Consider the following 22,190-nt stretch of genomic DNA (forward strand, 5'->3'; position numbering starts at 1 on the left):
TTTGGAAATAAAATGCTACGTTCTAAGGCGAACTTGAAAGAACAGTCTTTAAAACACTATTGATAGACAGTACATACCAATAGATTAAACAACTTGTCATCATCTTGTTCCCGCCCCCCCCCCCCCCTCTCGTTGCCACTCTTGCGGACATCATGCTGCTGGTGGAGCGTCATTTCCACCAAAAGCGCAGTTGATGGGCAAATAAAAATTGCAGCCTTGTAATGTGAACACCCTGCTGTGAGAAAGCAAAGATTTACTACACTTTGGAAATAAAATGCTACGTTCTTAGGCGAACTTGAAAGAACAATCTTTAAAACACTATAAAGAGACAGTACATACCAATAGAATAACAACTTGTCATTTTCTTGTTCCCGCCCCCCCCCCCCCCTCGTTACCACTCTTGCGGACATCATGCTGCTGGTGGAGCGTCATTTCCACCAAAAGCCCAGTTGATGGGCAAATAAAAATTGCAGCCTTGTAATGTGAACATGCTAGGTTCTTGTAATGTGAATACCCTGCAGTGAAAAAGCAAAGATTTACTACACTTTGGAAATAAAATGCTACGTTCTAAGGCGAACTTGAAAGAACAGTCTTTAAAACACTATAAAGAGACAGTACATACCAATAGAACAACAACATCTATTCTTCTTGTTCCTGCCCCCACCCCCCCCTTCGTTGCCACTCTTGCGGACATCATGCTGCTGGTGGTGCGTCATTTCCACCAAAAGCCCAGTTGATGGGCAAATAAAAATTGCAACCTTGTAATGTGAACACCCTGCTGTGAGAAAGCAAAGATTTACTACACTTTGGAAATAAAATGCTACGTTCTAAGGAAAACTTGAAAGAACAGTCTTTAAAACACTATAGAGAGACAGTACATACCAATAGAATAACAAATTGTCATCATCTTGTTCCGGCGCCCCCCCCCCCTCTCGTTGCCACTCTTGCGGACATCATGCTGCTGGTGGAGCGTCATTTCCACCAAAAGCCCAGTTGATGGGCAAATAAAAATCGCAACCTTGTAATGTGAACACCCTGCTGTGAGAAAGCAAAGATTTACTACACTTTGGAAATAAAATCCTAGGTTCTTAGGCGAACTTGAAAGAAAAGTCTTTAAAACACTATAGAGAGACAGTACATACCAATAGAATAACAACTTGTCATCATCTTGTTCCCGCGCCCCCCCCCGCCCCTCTCATTGCCCCTCTTGCGGACATCATGCTGCTGGTGGAGCGTCATTTCCACCAAAAGCCCCGTTGATGGGAAAATAAAAATTGCAGCCTTCTAATGTGAACACCCTGCTGTGAGAAAGCAAAGATTTACTACACTTTGGAAATAAAATGCTAGGTTCTTTGGCGAACTTGAAAGAACAGTCTTTAAAACACTATAGAGAGACAGTACATACCAATAGAATAACAACTTGTCATCATCTACTTCCCGCGCGCCCCCCACCCCCACTCGTTGCCACTCTTGCGGACATCATGCTGCTGGTGGAGCGTCATTTCCACCAAAAGCCCAGTTGATGGGCAAATAAAGATTGCAGCCTTGTAATGTGAACACCCTGCTGTGAGAAAGCAAAGATTTACTACGCTTTGGAAATAAAATGCTAGGTTCTTAGGCGAACTTGAAAAAAAAGTCTTTAAAACACTATAGAGAGACAGTACATACCAATAGAATATCAACTTGTCATCATCTAGTTCCCGCGCCCCCCCCCCCCCCCCTCTCGTTGCCACTCTTACGGACATCATGCTGCTGGTGGAGCGTCATTTCCACCAAAAGCCCAGTTGATGGGCAAATAAAAATTGCAGCCTTGTATTGTGAACACCCTGCTGTGAGAAAGCAAAGATTTACTACACTTTGGAAATAAAATGCTACGTTCTAAGGCGAACTTGAAAGAACAGTCTTTAAAACACTATAGAGAGACAGTACATACCAATAGAATAAGAACTTTTCGTCATCTTGTTCCCGCGCCCCCACCCCCCCCCTCTCGTTGCCACTCTTGCGGACATCATGCTGCTGGTGGTGCGTCATTTCCACCAAAAGCCCAGTTGAATGGCAAATAAAAATTACAGCCTTGTAATGTGAACACCCTGCTGTGAGAAAGCAAAGATTTACTACACTTTGGAAATAAAATGCTACGTTCTAAGGCGAACTTGAAAGAACAGTCTTTAAAACACTATAGAGAGACAGTACATACCAATAGAATAAGAACTTGTCGTCATCTTGTTCCCGCGCCCCCACCCCCCCCTCTCGTTGCCACTCTTGCGGACATCATGCTGCTGGTGGAGCGTCATTTCCTCCAAAAGTCCAGTTGATGGGCAAATAAAAATTGCAGCCTTGTAATGTGAACACCCTGCTGTGAGAAAGCAAAGATTTACTACACTTTGGAAATAAAATCCTAGGTTCTTAGGTGAACTTGAAAGAAAAGTCTTTAAAACACCATAGAGAGACAGTACATACCAATAGAATAACAACTTGTCATCATCTTGTTCCTGCGCCCCCCCCCCCCCTCTCGTTGCCACACTTGCGGACATCATGCTGCTGGTGGAGCGTCATTTCCACCAAAAGCCCAGTTGATGGGCAAATAAAAATTGCAGCCTTGTAATGTGAACACCCTGCTGTGAGAAAGCAAAGATTTACTACACTTTGGAAATAAAATGCTAGGTTCTTAGGCGAACTTGAAAGAAAAGTCTTTAAAACACTATAGAGAGACAGTACATAGCAATAGAATAACAACTTGTCATCATCTTGTTCCCGCCCCCCCCCCCCCCCTCTCTCGTTGCCACTCTTGCGGACATCATGCTGCTGGTGGAGCGTCATTTCCACCAAAAGCCCAGTTGATGGGCAAATAAAAATTGCAGCCTTGTAATGTGAACACCCTGCTGTGAGAAAGCAAAGATTTACTACACTTTGGAAATAAAATGCTAGGTTCTTAGGCGAACTTGAAAGAAAAGTCTTTAAAACACTATAGAGAGGCAGTATATACCAAGAGAATAACAACTTGTCATCATCTTGTTCCCGCCCCCCCCCCCCCCTTCTTGTTGCCACTCTCGCGGACATCATGCTGCTGGTGGAGCGTCATTTCCACCAAAAGCCCAGTTGATGGGCAAATAAAAATTGCAGCCTTGTAATGTGAATACCCTGCTGTGAGAAAGCAAAGATTTACTACACTTTGGAAATAAAATGCTAGGTTCTTTGGCGAACTTGAAAGAAAAGTCTTTAAAACACTATAGAGAGACAGTACATACCAATAGAATAACAACTTGTCATCATCTTGTTCCCGCGCCCACCCCCCCCTCTCGTTGCCACTCTTGCGGACATCATGCTGCTGGTGGAGCGTCATTTCCACCAAAAACCCAGTTGGTGGGCAAATAAAAATTGCAGCCTTGTAATGTGAACACCCTGCTGTGAGAAAGCAAAGATTTACTACACTTTGGAAATAAAATGCTAGGTTCTTAAGCGAACTTGAAAGAAAAGTCTTTAAAACACTATAGACAGACAGTACATACCAATAGAATAACAACTTGTCATCATCTTGTTCCAGCGCCCCCCCCCCCCCCCTCTCGTTGCCACTCTTGCGGACATCATGCTGCTGGTGGAGCGTCATTTCCACCAAAAGCCCAGTTGATGGGCAAATAAAAATTGCAGCCTTGTAATGTGAACACCCTGCTGTGAGAAAGCAAAGATTTACTACACTTTGGAAAGAAAATGCTAGGTTCTTTGGCGAACTTGAAAGAACAGTCTTTAAAACACTATAGAGAGACAGTACATACCAATAGAATAACAACTTGTCATCATCTTGTTCCCGCGCCCATCCCCCCCCTCTCGTTGACACTCTTGCGGACATCATGCTGCTGGTGGAGCGTCATTTCCACCAAAAGCCCAGTTGATGGGCAAATAAAAATTGCAGCCTTGTAATGTGAACACCCTGCTGTGAGAAAGCAAAGATTTACTACACTTTGGAAATAAAATGCTAGATTCTTAGGCGAACTTGAAAGAAAAGTCTTTAAAACACTATAGACAGACAGTACATACCAATAGAATAACAACTTGTCATCATCTTGTTCCCCGCGCCCCCCCCCCCCCCCCTCTCGTTGCCACTCTTGCGGACATCATGCTGCTGGTGGAGCGTCATTTCCACCAAAAGCCCAGTTGATGGGCAAATAAAAATTGCAGCATTGTAATGTGAACACCCTGCTGTGAGAAAGCAAAGATTTACCACACTTTGGAAATAAAATGCTAGGTTCTTAGGCGAACTTGAAAGAAAAGTCTTTAAAACACTATAGAGAGATAGTACATACCAATAGAATAACAACTTGTCATCATCTTGTTCCCGCGCCCCCCCCCCCCCTCGTTGCCACTCTTGCGGACATCATGCTGCTGGTGGAGCGTCATTTCCACCAAAAGCCCAGTTGATGGGCAAATAAACATTGCAGCCTTGTAATGTGAACACCCTGCTGTGAGAAAGCAAAGATTTACTACACTTTGGAAATAAAATGCTACGTTCTAAGGCGAACTTGAAAGAAAAGTCTTTAAAACACCATAGAGAGACAGTACATACCAATAGAATAAGAACTTGTCATCATCTTGTTCCTGCGCCCCCCCCCCCCCCCTCTCGTTGCCACACTTGCGGACATCATGCTGCTGGTGGAGCGTCATTTCCACCAAAAGCCCAGTTGATGGGCAAATAAAAATTGCAGCCTTGTAATGTGAACACCCTGCTGTGAGAAAGCAAAGATTTACTACACTTTGGAAATAAAATGCTAGGTTCTTAGGCGAACTTGAAAGAAAAGTCTTTAAAACACTATAGAGAGACAGTACATAGCAATAGAATAACAACTTGTCATCATCTTGTTCCCGCGCCCCCCCCCCACCCCCCTCTTGTTGCCGCTCTTGCGGACATCATGCTGCTGGTGGAGCGTCATTTCCACCAAAAGCCCAGTTGATGGGCAAATAAAAATTGCAGCCTTGTAATGTGAATACCCTGCTGTGAGAAAGCAAAGATTTACTACACTTTGGAAATAAAATGCTACGTTCTAAGGCGAACTTGAAAGAACAGTCTTTAAAACACTATAGAGAGACAGTACATACCAATAGAATAACAACTTGTCATCATCTTGTTCCCGTGCCCCCCCCCCCCTCTCGTTGCCACTCTAGCGGATATCATGCTCCTGGTGGAGCATCATTTCCAGTAAAAGCCCAGTTGATGGGCAAATAAAAATTGCAGCCTTGTAATGTAAACATCCTGCTGTGAGAAAGCAAAGATTTACTACACTTTGGAAATAAAATGCTAGATTATTTGGCGAACTTGAAAGAAAAGTCTTTAAAACACTATAAAGAGACAGTACATACCAATAGAATAACAACTTGTCATCATCTTGTTCCCGCGCCCACCCCCCCCCCCTCTCGTTGCCACTCTTGCGGACATCATGCTGCTGGTGGAGCGTCATTTCCACCAAAAGCCCAGTTGATGGGCAAATAAAAATTGCAGCCTTGTAATGTGAACACCCTGCTGTGAGAAAGCAAAGATTTACTACACTTTGGAAATAAAATGCTAGGTTCTTAGGCGAACTTGAAAGAATAGTCTTTCAAACACTGTAGACAGACAGTACATACCAATAGAATAACAACTTGTCATCATCTTGTTCCAGCGCCCCCCCCCCCTCTCGTTGCCACTCTTGCGGACATCATGCTGCTGGTGGAGCGTCATTTCCACCAAAAGCCCAGTTGATGGGCAAATAAAAATTGCAGCCTTGTAATGTGAACACCCTGCTGTGAGAAAGCAAAGATTTACTACACTTTGGAAATAAAATGCTAGGTTCTTTGGCGAACTTGAAAGAACAGTCTTTAAAACACTATAGAGAGACAGTACATACCAATAGAATAACAACTTGTCATCATCTTGTTCCCGCACCCCCCCCACCTCTCGTTGCCACTCTTGCGGACATCATGCTGCTGGTGGAGCGTCATTTCCACCAAAAGCGCAGTTGATGGGCAAATAAAAATTGCAGCCTTGTAATGTGAACACCCTGCTGTGAGAAAGCTAAGATTTACCACACTTTGGAAATAAAATGCTAGGTTCTTAGGCGAACTTGAAAGAAAAGTCTTTAAAACACTATAGAGAGACAGTACATACCAATAGAATAACAACTTGTCATCATCTTGTTCCCGCGGCCCCCCCCCCCCCCCCCTCTCGTTTCCACTCTTGCGGACATCATGCTGCTGGTGGAGCGTCATTTCCACCAAAAGCCCAGTTGATGGGCAAATAAAAATTGCAGCCTTGTAATGTGAACACCCTGCTGTGAGAAAGCAAAGATTTACTACACTTTGGAAATAAAATGCTAGATTCTTAGGCGAACTTGAAAGAAAAGTCTTTAAAACACTATAGACAGACAGTACATACCAATAGAATAACAACTTGTCATCATCTTGTTCCCGCGCCCCCCCCCCCCCCCCCTCTCGTTGCCACTCTTGCGGACATCATGCTGCTGGTGGAGCGTCATTTCCACCAAAAGCCCAGTTGATGGGCAAATAAAAATTGCAGCATTGTAATGTGAACACCCTGCTGTGAGAAAGCAAAGATTTACCACACTTTGGAAATAAAATGCTAGGTTCTTAGGCGAACTTGAAAGAAAAGTCTTTAAAACACTATAGAGAGATAGTACATACCAATAGAATAACAACTTGTCATCATCTTGTTCCCGCGCCCCCCCCCCCCCCCTCGTAGCCACTCTTGCGGACATCATGCTGCTGGTGGAGCGTCATTTCCACCAAAAGCCCAGTTGATGGGCAAATAAACATTGCAGCCTTGTAATGTGAACACCCTGCTGTGAGAAAGCAAAGATTTACTACACTTTGGAAATAAAATGCTACGTTCTAAGGCGAACTTGAAAGAAAAGTCTTTAAAACACCATAGAGAGACAGTACATACCAATAGAATAAGAACTTGTCATCATCTTGTTCCTGCGCCCCCCCCCCCCCCCCTCTCGTTGCCACACTTGCGGACATCATGCTGCTGGTGGAGCGTCATTTCCACCAAAAGCCCAGTTGATGGGCAAATAAAAATTGCAGCCTTGTAATGTGAATACCCTGCTGTGAGAAAGCAAAGATTTACTACACTTTGGAAATAAAATGCTACGTTCTAAGGCGAACTTGAAAGAACAGTCTTTAAAACACTATAGAGAGACAGTACATACCAATAGAATAACAACTTGTCATCATCTTGTTCCCGTGCCCCCCCCCCCCCCCTCTCGTTGCCACTCTAGCGGATATCATGCTCCTGGTGGAGCATCATTTCCAGTAAAAGCCCAGTTGATGGGCAAATAAAAATTGCAGCCTTGTAATGTAAACATCCTGCTGTGAGAAAGCAAAGATTTACTACACTTTGGAAATAAAATGCTAGATTATTTGGCGAACTTGAAAGAAAAGTCTTTAAAACACTATAAAGAGACAGTACATACCAATAGAATAACAACTTGTCATCATCTTGTTCCCGCGCCCACCCCCCCCCTCTCGTTGCCACTCTTGCGGACATCATGCTGCTGGTGGAGCGTCATTTCCACCAAAAGCCCAGTTGATGGGCAAATAAAAATTGCAGCCTTGTAATGTGAACACCCTGCTGTGAGAAAGCAAAGATTTACTACACTTTGGAAATAAAATGCTAGGTTCTTAGGCGAACTTGAAAGAATAGTCTTTCAAACACTGTAGACAGACAGTACATACCAATAGAATAACAACTTGTCATCATCTTGTTCCAGCGCCCCCCCCCCCCCCCCTCTCGTTGCCACTCTTGCGGACATCATGCTGCTGGTGGAGCGTCATTTCCACCAAAACCCCAGTTGATGGGCAAATAAAAATTGCAGCCTTGTAATGTGAACACCCTGCTGTGAGAAAGCAAAGATTTACTACACTTTGGAAATAAAATGCTAGGTTCTTTGGCGAACTTGAAAGAACAGTCTTTAAAACACTATAGAGAGACAGTACATACCAATAGAATAACAACTTGTCATCATCTTGTTCCCGCACCCCCCCCACCTCTCGTTGCCACTCTTGCGGACATCATGCTGCTGGTGGAGCGTCATTTCCACCAAAAGCGCAGTTGATGGGCAAATAAAAATTGCAGCCTTGTAATGTGAACACCCTGCTGTGAGAAAGCAAAGATTTACCACACTTTGGAAATAAAATGCTAGGTTCTTAGGCGAACTTGAAAGAAAAGTCTTTAAAACACAATAGAGAGACAGTACATACCAATAGAATAACAACTTGTCATCATCTTGTTCCCGCGCCCCCCCCCCCCCTCTCGTTTCCACTCTTGCGGACATCATGCTGCTGGTGGAGCGTCATTTCCACCAAAAGCCCAGTTGATGGGCAAATAAAAATTGCAGCCTTGTAATGTGAACACCCTGCTGTGAGAAAGCAAAGATTTACTACACTTTGGAAATAAAATGCTAGGTTCTTAGGCCAACTTGAAAGAAAAGTCTTTAAAACACTATAGAGAGACAGTACATACCAATAGAATAAGAACTTGTCATCATCTTGTTCCCGCGCCCCCTCCCCCCCCCCCCCTCGTTGCCACTCTTGCGGACATCATGCTGCTGGTGGAGCGTCATTTCCACCAAAAGCCCAGTTGATGGGCAAATAAAAATTGCAGCCTTGTAATGTGAACACCCTGCTGTGAGAAAGCAAAGATTTACTACACTTTGGAAATGAAATGCTACGTTCTAAGGCGAACTTGAAAGAACAGTATTTAAAACACTATAGAGAGACAGTACATACCAATAGATTAACAACTTGTCATCATCTTGTTCCCGCGCCCCCCCCCACCCCCACCCCTCTCGTTGCCACTCTTGCAGACATTATGCTGCTGGTGGAGCGTCATTTCCACCAAAAGCCCAGTTGATGGGCAAATAAAAATTGCTGCCTTGTAATGTGAACACCCAGCTGTGAGAAAGCAAAGATTTACTACACTTTGGAAATAAAATGCTACGTTCTAAGGCGAACTTGAAAGAACAGTCTTTAAAACACTATAGAGAGACAGTACATACCAATAGAATAACAACTTGTCATCATCTTGTTCCCGCGCCCACCCCCCCCCTCTCGTTTCCACTCTTGCGGACATCATGCTGCTGGTGGAGCGTCATTTCCACCAAAAGCCCAGTTGATGGGCAAATAAAAATTGCAGCCTTGTAATGTGAATACCCTGCTGTGAGAAAGCAAAGATTTACCACACTTTGGAAATATAATGCTAGGTTCTTAAGCGAACTTGAAAGAAAAGTCTTTAAAACACAATAGAGAGACAGTACATACCAATAGAATAACAACTTGTCATCATCTTGTTCCCGCGCCCCCCCCCTCCCCCTCTCGTTTCCACTCTTGCGGACATCATGGTGCTGGTGGAGCGTCATTTCCACCAAAAGCCCATTTGATGGGCAAATAAAAATTGCAGCCTTGTAATGTGAACACCCAGCTGTGAGAAATCAAAGATTTACTACACTTTGGAAATAAAATGCTAGGTTCTTAGGCCAACTTGAAAGAAAAGTCTTTAAAACACTATAGAGAGACAGTACATACCAATAGAATAACAACTTGTCATCATCTTGTTTCTGCGCCCACCCCCCCCCCCCCCTCTCGTTGACACTCTTGCGGACATCATGCTGCTGGTGGAACGTCATTTCCACCAAAAGCCCAGTTGATGGGCAAATAAAAATTGCAGCCTTGTAATGTGAACACCCTGCTGTGAGAAAGCAAAGATTTACTACACTTTGGAAATAAAATGCTAGATTCTTAGGCGAACTTGAAAGAAAAGTCTTTAAAACACTATAGACAGACAGTACATACCAATAGAATAACAACTTGTCATCATCTTGTTCCCGCGCCCCCCCCCCCCCCCCTCTCGTTGCCACTCTTGCGGACATCATGCTGCTGGTGGAGCGTCATTTCCACCAAAAGCCCAGTTGATGGGCAAATAAAAATTGCAGCATTGTAATGTGAACACCCTGCTGTGAGAAAGCAAAGATTTACAACACTTTGGAAATAAAATGCTAGGTTCTTAGGCGAACTTGAAAGAAAAGTCTTTAAAACACTATAGAGAGATAGTACATACCAATAGAATAACAACTTGTCATCATCTTGTTCCCGCGCCCCCCCCCCCCCCCCTCGTTGCCACTCTTGCGGACATCATGCTGCTGGTGGAGCGTCATTTCCACCAAAAGCCCAGTTGATGGGCAAATAAACATTGCAGCCTTGTAATGTGAACACCCTGCTGTGAGAAAGCAAAGATTTACTACACTTTGGAAATAAAATGCTACGTTCTAAGGCGAACTTGAAAGAAAAGTCTTTAAAACACCATAGAGAGACAGTACATACCAATAGAATAAGAACTTGTCATCATCTTGTTCCTGCGTCCCCCCCCCCTCTCGTTGCCACACTTGCGGACATCATGCTGCTGGTGGAGCGTCATTTCCACCAAAAGCCCAGTTGATGGGCAAATAAAAATTGCAGCCTTGTAATGTGAACACCCTGCTGTGAGAAAGCAAAGATTTACTACACTTTGGAAATAAAATGCTAGGTTCTTAGGCGAACTTGAAAGAAAAGTCTTTAAAACACTATAGAGAGACAGTACATAGCAATAGAATAACAACTTGTCATCATCTTGTTCCCGCGCCGCCCCCCCCCCCCCCCTCTTGTTGCCACTCTTGCGGACATCATGCTGCTGGTGGAGCGTCATTTCCACCAAAAGCCCAGTTGATGGGCAAATAAAAATTGCAGCCTTGTAATGTGAATACCCTGCTGTGAGAAAGCAAAGATTTACTACACTTTGGAAATAAAATGCTACGTTCTAAGGCGAACTTGAAAGAACAGTCTTTAAAACACTATAGAGAGACAGTACATACCAATAGAATAACAACTTGTCATCATCTTGTTCCCGTGCCCCCCCCCCCCCCCCCTCTCGTTGCCACTCTAGCGGATATCATGCTCCTGGTGGAGCATCATTTCCAGCAAAAGCCCAGTTGATGGGCAAATAAAAATTGCAGCCTTGTAATGTAAACATCCTGCTGTGAGAAAGCAAAGATTTACTACACTTTGGAAATAAAATGCTAGATTATTTGGCGAACTTGAAAGAAAAGTCTTTAAAACACTATAAAGAGACAGTACATACCAATAGAATAACAACTTGTCATCATCTTGTTCCCGCGCCCACCCCCCCCCCCTCTCGTTGCCACTCTTGCGGACATCATGCTGCTGGTGGAGCGTCATTTCCACCAAAAGCCCAGTTGATGGGCAAATAAAAATTGCAGCCTTGTAATGTGAACACCCTGCTGTGAGAAAGCAAAGATTTACTACACTTTGGAAATAAAATGCTAGGTTCTTAGGCGAACTTGAAAGAATAGTCTTTAAAACACTGTAGACAGACAGTACATACCAATAGAATAACAACTTGTCATCATCTTGTTCCAGCGCCCCCCCCCCCCCCTCTCGTTGCCACTCTTGCGGACATCATGCTGCTGGTGGAGCGTCATTTCCACCAAAAGCCCAGTTGATGGGCAAATAAAAATTGCAGCCTTGTAATGTGAACACCCCGCTGTGAGAAAGCAAAGATTTACTACACTTTGGAAATAAAATGCTAGGTTCTTTGGCGAACTTGAAAGAACAGTCTTTAAAACACTATAGAGAGACAGTACATACCAATAGAATAACAACTTGTCATCATCTTGTTCCCGCACCCCCCCCACCTCTCGTTGCCACTCTTGCGGACATCATGCTGCTGGTGGAGCGTCATTTCCACCAAAAGCGCAGTTGATGGGCAAATAAAAATTGCAGCCTTGTAATGTGAACACCCTGCTGTGAGAAAGCAAAGATTTACCACACTTTGGAAATAAAATGCTAGGTTCTTAGGCGAACTTGAAAGAAAAGTCTTTAAAACACTATAGAGAGACAGTACATACCAATAGAATAACAACTTGTCATCATCTTGTTCCCGCGCCCCCCCCCCCCCCCCCCTCTCGTTTCCACTCTTGCGGACATCATGCTGCTGGTGGAGCGTCATTTCCACCAAAAGCCCAGTTGATGGGCAAATAAAAATTGCAGCCTTGTAATGTGAACACCCTGCTGTGAGAAAGCAAAGATTTACTACACTTTGGAAATGAAATGCTACGTTCTAAGGCGAACTTGAAAGAACAGTATTTAAAACACTATAGAGAGACAGTACATACCAATAGATTAACAACTTGTCATCATCTTGTTCCCGCGCCCCCCCCACCCCCACCCCTCTCGTTGCCACTCTTGCAGACATCATGCTGCTGGTGGAGCGTCATTTCCACCAAAAGCCCAGTTGATGGGCAAATAAAAATTGCTGCCTTGTAATGTGAACACCCTGCTGTGAGAAAGCAAAGATTTACTACACATTGGAAATAAAATGCTAGGTTCTTAGGCGAACTTGAAAGAAAAGTCTTTAAAACACTGTAGACAGACAGTACATACCAATAGAATAACAAATTGTCATCATCTTGTTCCCGCGCCCCCCCCCCCCCCCCCTCTCGTTGCCACTCTTGCGGACATCATGCTGCTGGTGGAGCGTCATTTCCACCAAAAGCCCAGTTGATGGGCAAATAAAAATTGCAGCATTGTAATGTGAACACCCTGCTGTGAGAAAGCAAAGATTTACAACACTTTGGAAATAAAATGCTAGGTTCTTAGGCGAACTTGAAAGAAAAGTCTTTAAAACACTATAGAGAGATAGTACATACCAATAGAATAACAACTTGTCATCATCTTGTTCCCGCGCCCCCCCCCCCCCCCTCGTTGCCACTCTTGCGGACATCATGCTGCTGGTGGAGCGTCATTTCCACCAAAAGCCCAGTTGATGGGCAAATAAACATTGCAGCCTTGTAATGTGAACACCCTGCTGTGAGAAAGCAAAGATTTACTACACTTTGGAAATAAAATGCTACGTTCTAAGGCGAACTTGAAAGAAAAGTCTTTAAAACACCATAGAGAGACAGTACATACCAATAGAATAAGAACTTGTCATCATCTTGTTCCTGCGTCCCCCCCCCCTCTCGTTGCCACACTTGCGGACATCATGCTGCTGGTGGAGCGTCATTTCCACCAAAAGCCCAGTTGATGGGCAAATAAAAATTGCAGCCTTGTAATGTGAACACCCTGCTGTGAGAAAGCAAAGATTTACTACACTTTGGAAATAAAATGCTAGGTTCTTAGGCGAACTTGAAAGAAAAGTCTTTAAAACACTATAGAGAGACAGTACATAGCAATAGAATAACAACTTGTCATCATCTTGTTCCCGCGCCGCCCCCCCTCCCCCTCTTGTTGCCACTCTTGCGGACATCATGCTGCTGGTGGAGCGTCATTTCCACCAAAAGCCCAGTTGATGGGCAAATAAAAATTGCAGCCTTGTAATGTGAATACCCTGCTGTGAGAAAGCAAAGATTTACTACACTTTGGAAATAAAATGCTACGTTCTAAGGCGAACTTGAAAGAACAGTCTTTAAAACACTATAGAGAGACAGTACATACCAATAGAATAACAACTTGTCATCATCTTGTTCCCGTGCCCCCCCCCCCCCCCCCTCTCGTTGCCACTCTAGCGGATATCATGCTCCTGGTGGAGCATCATTTCCAGCAAAAGCCCAGTTGATGGGCAAATAAAAATTGCAGCCTTGTAATGTAAACATCCTGCTGTGAGAAAGCAAAGATTTACTACACTTTGGAAATAAAATGCTAGATTATTTGGCGAACATGAAAGAAAAGTCTTTAAAACACTATAAAGAGACAGTACATACCAATAGAATAACAACTTGTCATCATCTTGTTCCCGCGCCCACCCCCCCCCTCTCGTTGCCACTCTTGCGGACATCATGCTGCTGGTGGAGCGTCATTTCCACCAAAAGCCCAGTTGATGGGCAAATAAAAATTGCAGCCTTGTAATGTGAACACCCTGCTGTGAGAAAGCAAAGATTTACTACACATTGGAAATAAAATGCTAGGTTCTTAGGCGAACTTGAAAGAAAAGTCTTTAAAACACTGTAGACAGACAGTACATACCAATAGAATAACAACTTGTCATCATCTTGTTCCAGCGCCCCCCCCCCCCCCCTCTCGTTGCCACTCTTGCGGACATCATGCTGCTGGTGGAGCGTCATTTCCACCAAAAGCCCAGTTGATGGGCAAATAAAAATTGCAGCCTTGTAATGTGAACACCCAGCTGTGAGAAAGCAAAGATTTACTACACTTTGGAAATAAAATGCTAGGTTCTTTTGCGAACTTGAAAGAACAGTGTTTAAAACACTATAGAGAGACAGTACATACCAATAGAATAACAACTTGTCATCATCTTGTTCCCGCACCCCCCCCCCCCCCCCCTCTCGTTACCACTCTTGCGGACATCATGCTGCTGGTGGAGCGTCATTTCCACCAAAAGCGCAGTTGATGGGCAAATAAAAATTGCAGCCTTGTAATGTGAACACCCTGCTGTGAGAAAGCAAAGATTTACCACACTTTGGAAATAAAATGCTAGGTTCTTAGGCGAACTTGAAAGAAAAGTCTTTAAAACACTATAGGGAGACAGTACATACCAATAGAATAACAACTTGTCATCATCTTGTTCCCGCACCCCCCCCCCCCCCTCGTTGCCACTCTTGCGGACATCATGCTGCTGGTGGAGCGTCATTTCCACCAAAAGCCCAGTTGATGGGCAAATAAAAATTGCAGCCTTGTAATGTGAACACCCTGCTGTGAGAAAGCAAAGATTTACTACACTTTGGAAATAAAATGCTAGGTTCTTAGGCCAACTTGAAAGAAAAGTCTTTAAAACACTATAGAGAGACAGTACATACCAATAGAATAAGAACTTGTCATCATCTTGTTCCCGCGCCCCCCCCCCCCCCCCCCCTCCCTCGTTACCACTCTTGCGGACATCATGCTGCTGGTGGAGCGTCATTTCCACCAAAAGCCCAGTTGATGGGCAAATAAAAATTGCAGCCTTGTAATGTGAACACCCTGCTGTGAGAAAGCAAAGATTTACTACACTTTGGAAATGAAATGCTACGTTCTAAGGCGAACTTCAAAGAACAGTATTTAAAACACTATAGAGAGACAGTACATACCAATAGATTAACAACTTGTCATCATCTTGTTCCCGCGCCCCCCCCACCCCCCGCCCCTCTCGTTGCCACTCTTGCAGACATCATGCTGCTGGTGGAGCGTCATTTCCACCAAAAGCCCAGTTGATGGGCAAATAAAAATTGCTGCCTTGTAATGTGAACACCCAGCTGTGAGAAAGCAAAGATTTACCACACTTTGGAAATAAAATGCTACGTTTTAAGGCGAACTTGAAAGAACAGTCTTTAAAACACTATAGAGAGACAGTACATACCAATAGAATAACAACTTGTCATCATCTTGTTCCCGCGCCCACCCCCCCCCCTCTCGTTGCCACTCTTGCGGACATCATGCTGCTGGTGGAGCATCATTTCCACCAAAAGCCCAGTTGATGGGCAAATAAAAATTGCAGCCTTGTAATGTGAATACCCTGCTGTGAGAAAGCAAAGATTTACCACACTTTGGAAATAAAATGCTAGGTTCTTAGGCGAACTTGAAAGAAAAGTCTTTAAAACACAATAGAGAGACAGTACATACCAATAGAATAACAACTTGTCATCATCTTGTTCCCGCGCCCCCCCCCCTCCCCCTCTCGTTTCCACTCTTGCGGACATCATGGTGCTGGTGGAGCGTCATTTCCACCAAAAGCCCAGTTGATGGGCAAATAAAAATTGCAGCCTTGCAATGTGAACACCCTGCTGTGAGAAAGCAAAGATTTACTACACTTTGGAAATAAAATGCTAGGTTCTTAGGCCAACTTGAAAGAAAAGTCTTTAAAACACTATAGAGAGACAGTACATACCAATAGAATAAGAACTTGTCATCATCTTGTTCCCGCGACCCCCCCCCCCCCTCGTTGCCACTCTTGTGGACTTCATGCTGCTGGTGGAGCGTCATTTCCACCAAAAGCCCAGTTGATGGGCAAATAAATATTGCAGCCTTGTAATGTGGACACCCTGCTGTGAGAAAGCAAAGATTTACTACACTTTGGAAATAAAATGCTAGGTTCTTTGGCGAACTTGAAAGAACAGTATTTAAAACACTATAGAGAGACAGTACATACCAATAGAATAACAACTTGTCATCATCTTGTTCCCGCACCCACCCCCCCCCCCCCCCCCCCTCTCGTTGCCACTCTTGCGGACATCATGCTGCTGGTGGAGCGTCATTTCCACCAAAAGCCCAGTTGATGGGCAAATAAAAATTGCAGCCATGTAATGAGAACACCCTGCTGTGAGAAAGCAAAGATTTACTAAACTTTGGAAATAAAATGCTACGTTCTAAGGCGAACTTGAGAGAACAGTCTTTAAAACACTATAAAGAGACAGTACATACCAATAGAACAACAACTTCTCATTTTCTTGTTCCCGCCCCCCCCCCCCCCCCCCCCTCGTTGCCACTCTTGCGGACATCATGCTGCTGGTTGTGTGTCATTTCCACCAAAAGCCCAGTTGATGGGCAAATAAAAATTGCAGCCTTGTAATGTGAACACCCTGCTGTGAGAAAGCAAAGATTCACTACACTTTGGAAATAAAATGCTAAGTTCTTAGGCGAACTTGAAAGAAAAGTCTTTAAAACACTATAGACAGACAGTACATACCAATAGAATAACAACTTGTCATCATCTTGTTCCAGCGCCCCCCCCCCCCCTCTCGTTGCCACTCTTGCGGACATCATGCTGCTGGAGGAGCGTCATTTCCACCAAAAGCCCAGTTGATGGGCAAATAAAAATTGCAGCCTTGTAATGTGAACACCCTGCTGTGAGAAAGCAAAGATTTACTACACTTTGGAAATAAAATGCTAGGTTCTTTGGCGAACTTGAAAGAACAGTCTTTAAAACACTATAGAGAGACAGTACATACCAATAGAATAACAACTTGTCATCATCTTGTTCCCGCGCCCACCCCCCCCTCTCGTTGACACTCTTGCGGACATCATGCTGCTGGTGGAGCGTCATTTCCACCAAAAGCCCAGTTGATGGGCAAATAAAAATTGCAGCATTGTAATGTGAACACCCTGCTGTGAGAAAGCAAAGATTTACCACACTTTGGAAATAAAATTCTAGGTTCTTAGGCGAACTTGAAAGAAAAGTCTTTAAAACACTATAGAGAGACAGTACATACCAATAGAATAACAACTTGTCATCATCTTGTTCCCGCGCCCCCCTCCCCCCTCGTTGCCACTCTTGCGGACATCATGCTGCTGGTGGAGCGTCATTTCCACCAAAAGCCCAGTTGATGGGCAAATAAACATTGCAGCCTTGTAATGTGAACACCCTGCTGTGAGAAAGCAAAGATTTACTACACTTTGGAAATAAAATGCTACGTTCTAAGGCGAACTTGAAAGAACAGTCTTTAAAACACTATAGAGAGACAGTACATACCAATAGAATAAGAACTTGTCATCATCTTGTTCCCGCGCCCCCCCCCCCCCCTCTCGTTGCCACTCTTGCGGTCATCATGCTGCTGGTGGAGCGTCATTTCCACCAGAAGCCCAGTTGATGGGCAAATAAAAATTGCAGCCTTGTAATGTCAACACCCTGCTGTGAGAAAGCAAAGATTTACTACACTTTGGAAATAAAATCCTAGGTTCTTAGGCGAACTTGAAAGAAAAGTTTTTAAAACACCATAGAGAGACAGTACAAACCAATAGAATAAGAACTTGTCATCATCTTGTTCCTGCGCCCCCCCCCCCCCTCTCGTTGCCACACTTGCGGACATCATGCTGCTGGTGGAGCGTCATTTCCACCAAAAGCCCAGTTGATGGGCAAATAAAAATCGCAGCCTTGTAATGTGAACACCCTGCTGTGAGAAAGCAAAGATTTACTACACTTTGGAAATAAAATGCTAGGTTCTTAGGCGAACTTGAAAGAAAAGTCTTTAAAACACTATAGAGAGACAGTACATATCAATAGAATAACAACTCGTCATCATCTTGTTCCCGCGCCCACCCCCCCCCCCCTCTCGTTGCCACTCTTGCGGACATCATGCTGCTGGTGGAGCGTCATTTCCACCAAAAGCCCAGTTGATGGGCAAATAAAAATTGCTGCCTTGTAATGTGAACACCCTGCTGTGAGAAAGCAAAGATTTACTACACTTTGGAAATAAAATGCTACGTTCTAAGGCGAACTTGAAAGAACAGTCTTTAAAACACTATAGAGAGACAGTACATACCAATAGAATAACAACTCGTCATCATCTTGTTCCCGCGCCCACCCCCCCCCCTCTCGTTGCCACTCTTGCGGACATCATGCTGCTGGTGGAGCGTCATTTCCACCAAAAGCCCAGTTGATGGGCAAATAAAAATTGCAGCCATGTAATGAGAACACCCTGCTGTGAGAAAGCAAAGATTTACTAAACTTTGGAAATAAAATGCTACGTTCTAAGGCGAACTTGAGAGAACAGTCTTTAAAACACTATAAAGAGACAGTACATACCAATAGAACAACAACTTCTCATTTTCTTGTTCCCGCCCCCCCCCCCCCCCCCCCTCGTTGCCACTCTTGCGGACATCATGCTGCTGGTTGTGTGTCATTTCCACCAAAAGCCCAGTTGATGGGCAAATAAAAATTGCAGCCTTGTAATGTGAACACCCTGCTGTGAGAAAGCAAAGATTCACTACACTTTGGAAATAAAATGCTAAGTTCTTAGGCGAACTTGAAAGAAAAGTCTTTAAAACACTATAGACAGACAGTACATACCAATAGAATAACAACTTGTCATCATCTTGTTCCAGCGCCCCCCCCCCCCCCTCTCGTTGCCACTCTTGCGGACATCATGCTGCTGGAGGAGCGTCATTTCCACCAAAAGCCCAGTTGATGGGCAAATAAAAATTGCAGCCTTGTAATGTGAACACCCTGCTGTGAGAAAGCAAAGATTTACTACACTTTGGAAATAAAATGCTAGGTTCTTTGGCGAACTTGAAAGAACAGTCTTTAAAACACTATAGAGAGACAGTACATACCAATAGAATAACAACTTGTCATCATCTTGTTCCCGCGCCCACCCCCCCCTCTCGTTGACACTCTTGCGGACATCATGCTGCTGGTGGAGCGTCATTTCCACCAAAAGCCCAGTTGATGGGCAAATAAAAATTGCAGCATTGTAATGTGAACACCCTGCTGTGAGAAAGCAAAGATTTACCACACTTTGGAAATAAAATTCTAGGTTCTTAGGCGAACTTGAAAGAAAAGTCTTTAAAACACTATAGAGAGACAGTACATACCAATAGAATAACAACTTGTCATCATCTTGTTCCCGCGCCCCCCTCCCCCCTCGTTGCCACTCTTGCGGACATCATGCTGCTGGTGGAGCGTCATTTCCACCAAAAGCCCAGTTGATGGGCAAATAAACATTGCAGCCTTGTAATGTGAACACCCTGCTGTGAGAAAGCAAAGATTTACTACACTTTGGAAATAAAATGCTACGTTCTAAGGCGAACTTGAAAGAACAGTCTTTAAAACACTATAGAGAGACAGTACATACCAATAGAATAAGAACTTGTCATCATCTTGTTCCCGCGCCCCCCCCCCCCCCTCTCGTTGCCACTCTTGCGGTCATCATGCTGCTGGTGGAGCGTCATTTCCACCAGAAGCCCAGTTGATGGGCAAATAAAAATTGCAGCCTTGTAATGTCAACACCCTGCTGTGAGAAAGCAAAGATTTACTACACTTTGGAAATAAAATCCTAGGTTCTTAGGCGAACTTGAAAGAAAAGTTTTTAAAACACCATAGAGAGACAGTACAAACCAATAGAATAAGAACTTGTCATCATCTTGTTCCTGCGCCCCCCCCCCCCCTCTCGTTGCCACACTTGCGGACATCATGCTGCTGGTGGAGCGTCATTTCCACCAAAAGCCCAGTTGATGGGCAAATAAAAATCGCAGCCTTGTAATGTGAACACCCTGCTGTGAGAAAGCAAAGATTTACTACACTTTGGAAATAAAATGCTAGGTTCTTAGGCGAACTTGAAAGAAAAGTCTTTAAAACACTATAGAGAGACAGTACATACCAATAGAATAACAACTCGTCATCATCTTGTTCCCGCGCCCACCCCCCCCCCCTCTCGTTGCCACTCTTGCGGACATCATGCTGCTGGTGGAGCGTCATTTCCACCAAAAGCCCAGTTGATGGGCAAATAAAAATTGCTGCCTTGTAATGTGAACACCCTGCTGTGAGAAAGCAAAGATTTACTACACTTTGGAAATAAAATGCTACGTTCTAAGGCGAACTTGAAAGAACAGTCTTTAAAACACTATAGAGAGACAGTACATACCAATAGAATAACAACTCGTCATCATCTTGTTCCCGCGCCCACCCCCCCCCCTCTCGTTGCCACTCTTGCGGACATCATGCTGCTGGTGGAGCGTCATTTCCACCAAAAGCCCAGTTGATGGGCAAATAAAAATTGCAGCCTTGTAATGTGAACACCCTGCTGTGAGAAAGCAAAGATTTACCACACTTTGGAAATAAAATGCTAGGTTCTTAGGCGAACTTGAAAGAAACGTCTTTAAAACACTATAGAGAGACAGTACATACCAATAGAATAACAACTTGTCATCATCTTGTTCCCGCGCCCCCCCCCTCCCCCTCTCGTTTCCACTCTTGCGGACATCATGGTGCTGGTGGAGCGTCATTTCCACCAAAAGCCCAGTTGATGGGCAAATAAAAATTGCAGCCTTGTAATGTGAACACCCTGCTGTGAGAAAGCAAAGATTTACTACACTTTGGAAATAAAATGCTAGGTTCTTAGGCCAACTTGAAAGAAAAGTCTTTAAAACACTATAGAGAGACAGTACATACCAATAGAATAAGAACTTGTCATCATCTTGTTCCCGCGCCCCCCCCCCCCCCTCGATGCCGCTCTTGCGGACATCATGCTGTTGGTGGAGCGTCATTTCCACCAAAAGCCCAGTTGATGGGCAAATAAATATTGCAGCCTTCTAATGTGGACACCCTGCTGTGAGAAAGCAAAGATTTACTACACTTTGGAAATAAAATGCTACGTTCTAAGGCGAACTTGAAAGAACAGTATTTAAAACACTATAGAGAGACAGTACATACCAATAGAATAACAACTTGTCATCATCTTGTTCCCGCGCCCACCCCCCCCCTCTCGTTGCCACTCTTGCGGACATCATGCTGCTGGTGGAGCGTCATTTCCACCAAAAGCCCAGTTGATGGGCAAATAAAAATTGCGTGAACACCCTGCTGTGAGAAAGCAAAGATTTACTAAACTTTGGAAATAAAATGCTACGTTCTAAGGCGAACTTGAGAGAACAGTCTTTAAAACACTATAAAGAGACAGTACATACCAATAGAACAACAACTTCTCATCTTCTTGTTCCCGCCCCCCCCCCCCCCTCGTTGCCACTCTTGCGGACATCATGCTGCTGGTTTTGCGTCATTTCCACCAAAAGCCCAGTTGATGGGCAAATAAAGATTGCAGCCTTGTAATGTGAACACCCTGCTGTGAGAAAGCAAAGATTTACTACACTTTGGAAATAAAATGCTACGTTCTAAGGCGAACTTGAAAGAACAGTCTTTAAAACACTATAGAGAGACAGTACATACCAATAGAATAACAACTTGTCATCATCTTGTTCCCGCGCCCACCCCCCCCTCTCGTTGCCACTCTTGCGGACATCATGCTGCTGGTGGAGCGTCATTTCCACCAAAAGCCCAGTTGATGGGCAAATAAAAATTGCAGCCTTGTAATGTGAACACCCTGCTGTGAGAAAGGAAAGATTTACTACACTTTGGAAATAAAATGCTAGGTTCTTTGGCGAACTTGAAGAACAGTCTTTAAAACACTATAGAGAGACAGTACATACCAATAGAATAACAACTTGTCATCATCTTGTTCCCGCGCGCCCCCCACCCCCACTCGTTGCCACTCTTGCGGACATCATGCTGCTGGTGGAGTGTCATTTCCACCAAAAGCCCAGTTGATGGGCAAATAAAGATTGCAGCCTTGTAATGTGAACACCCTGCTGTGAGAAAGCAAAGATTTACTACACTTTGGAAATAAAATGCTAGGTTCTTAGGCGAACTTGAAAAAAAAGTCTTTAAAACA

This window comes from Schistocerca cancellata, unplaced genomic scaffold (genome assembly GCF_023864275.1).
Source record: "Schistocerca cancellata isolate TAMUIC-IGC-003103 unplaced genomic scaffold, iqSchCanc2.1 HiC_scaffold_1140, whole genome shotgun sequence".
Taxonomy (NCBI): Eukaryota; Metazoa; Arthropoda; class Insecta; order Orthoptera; family Acrididae; genus Schistocerca; species Schistocerca cancellata.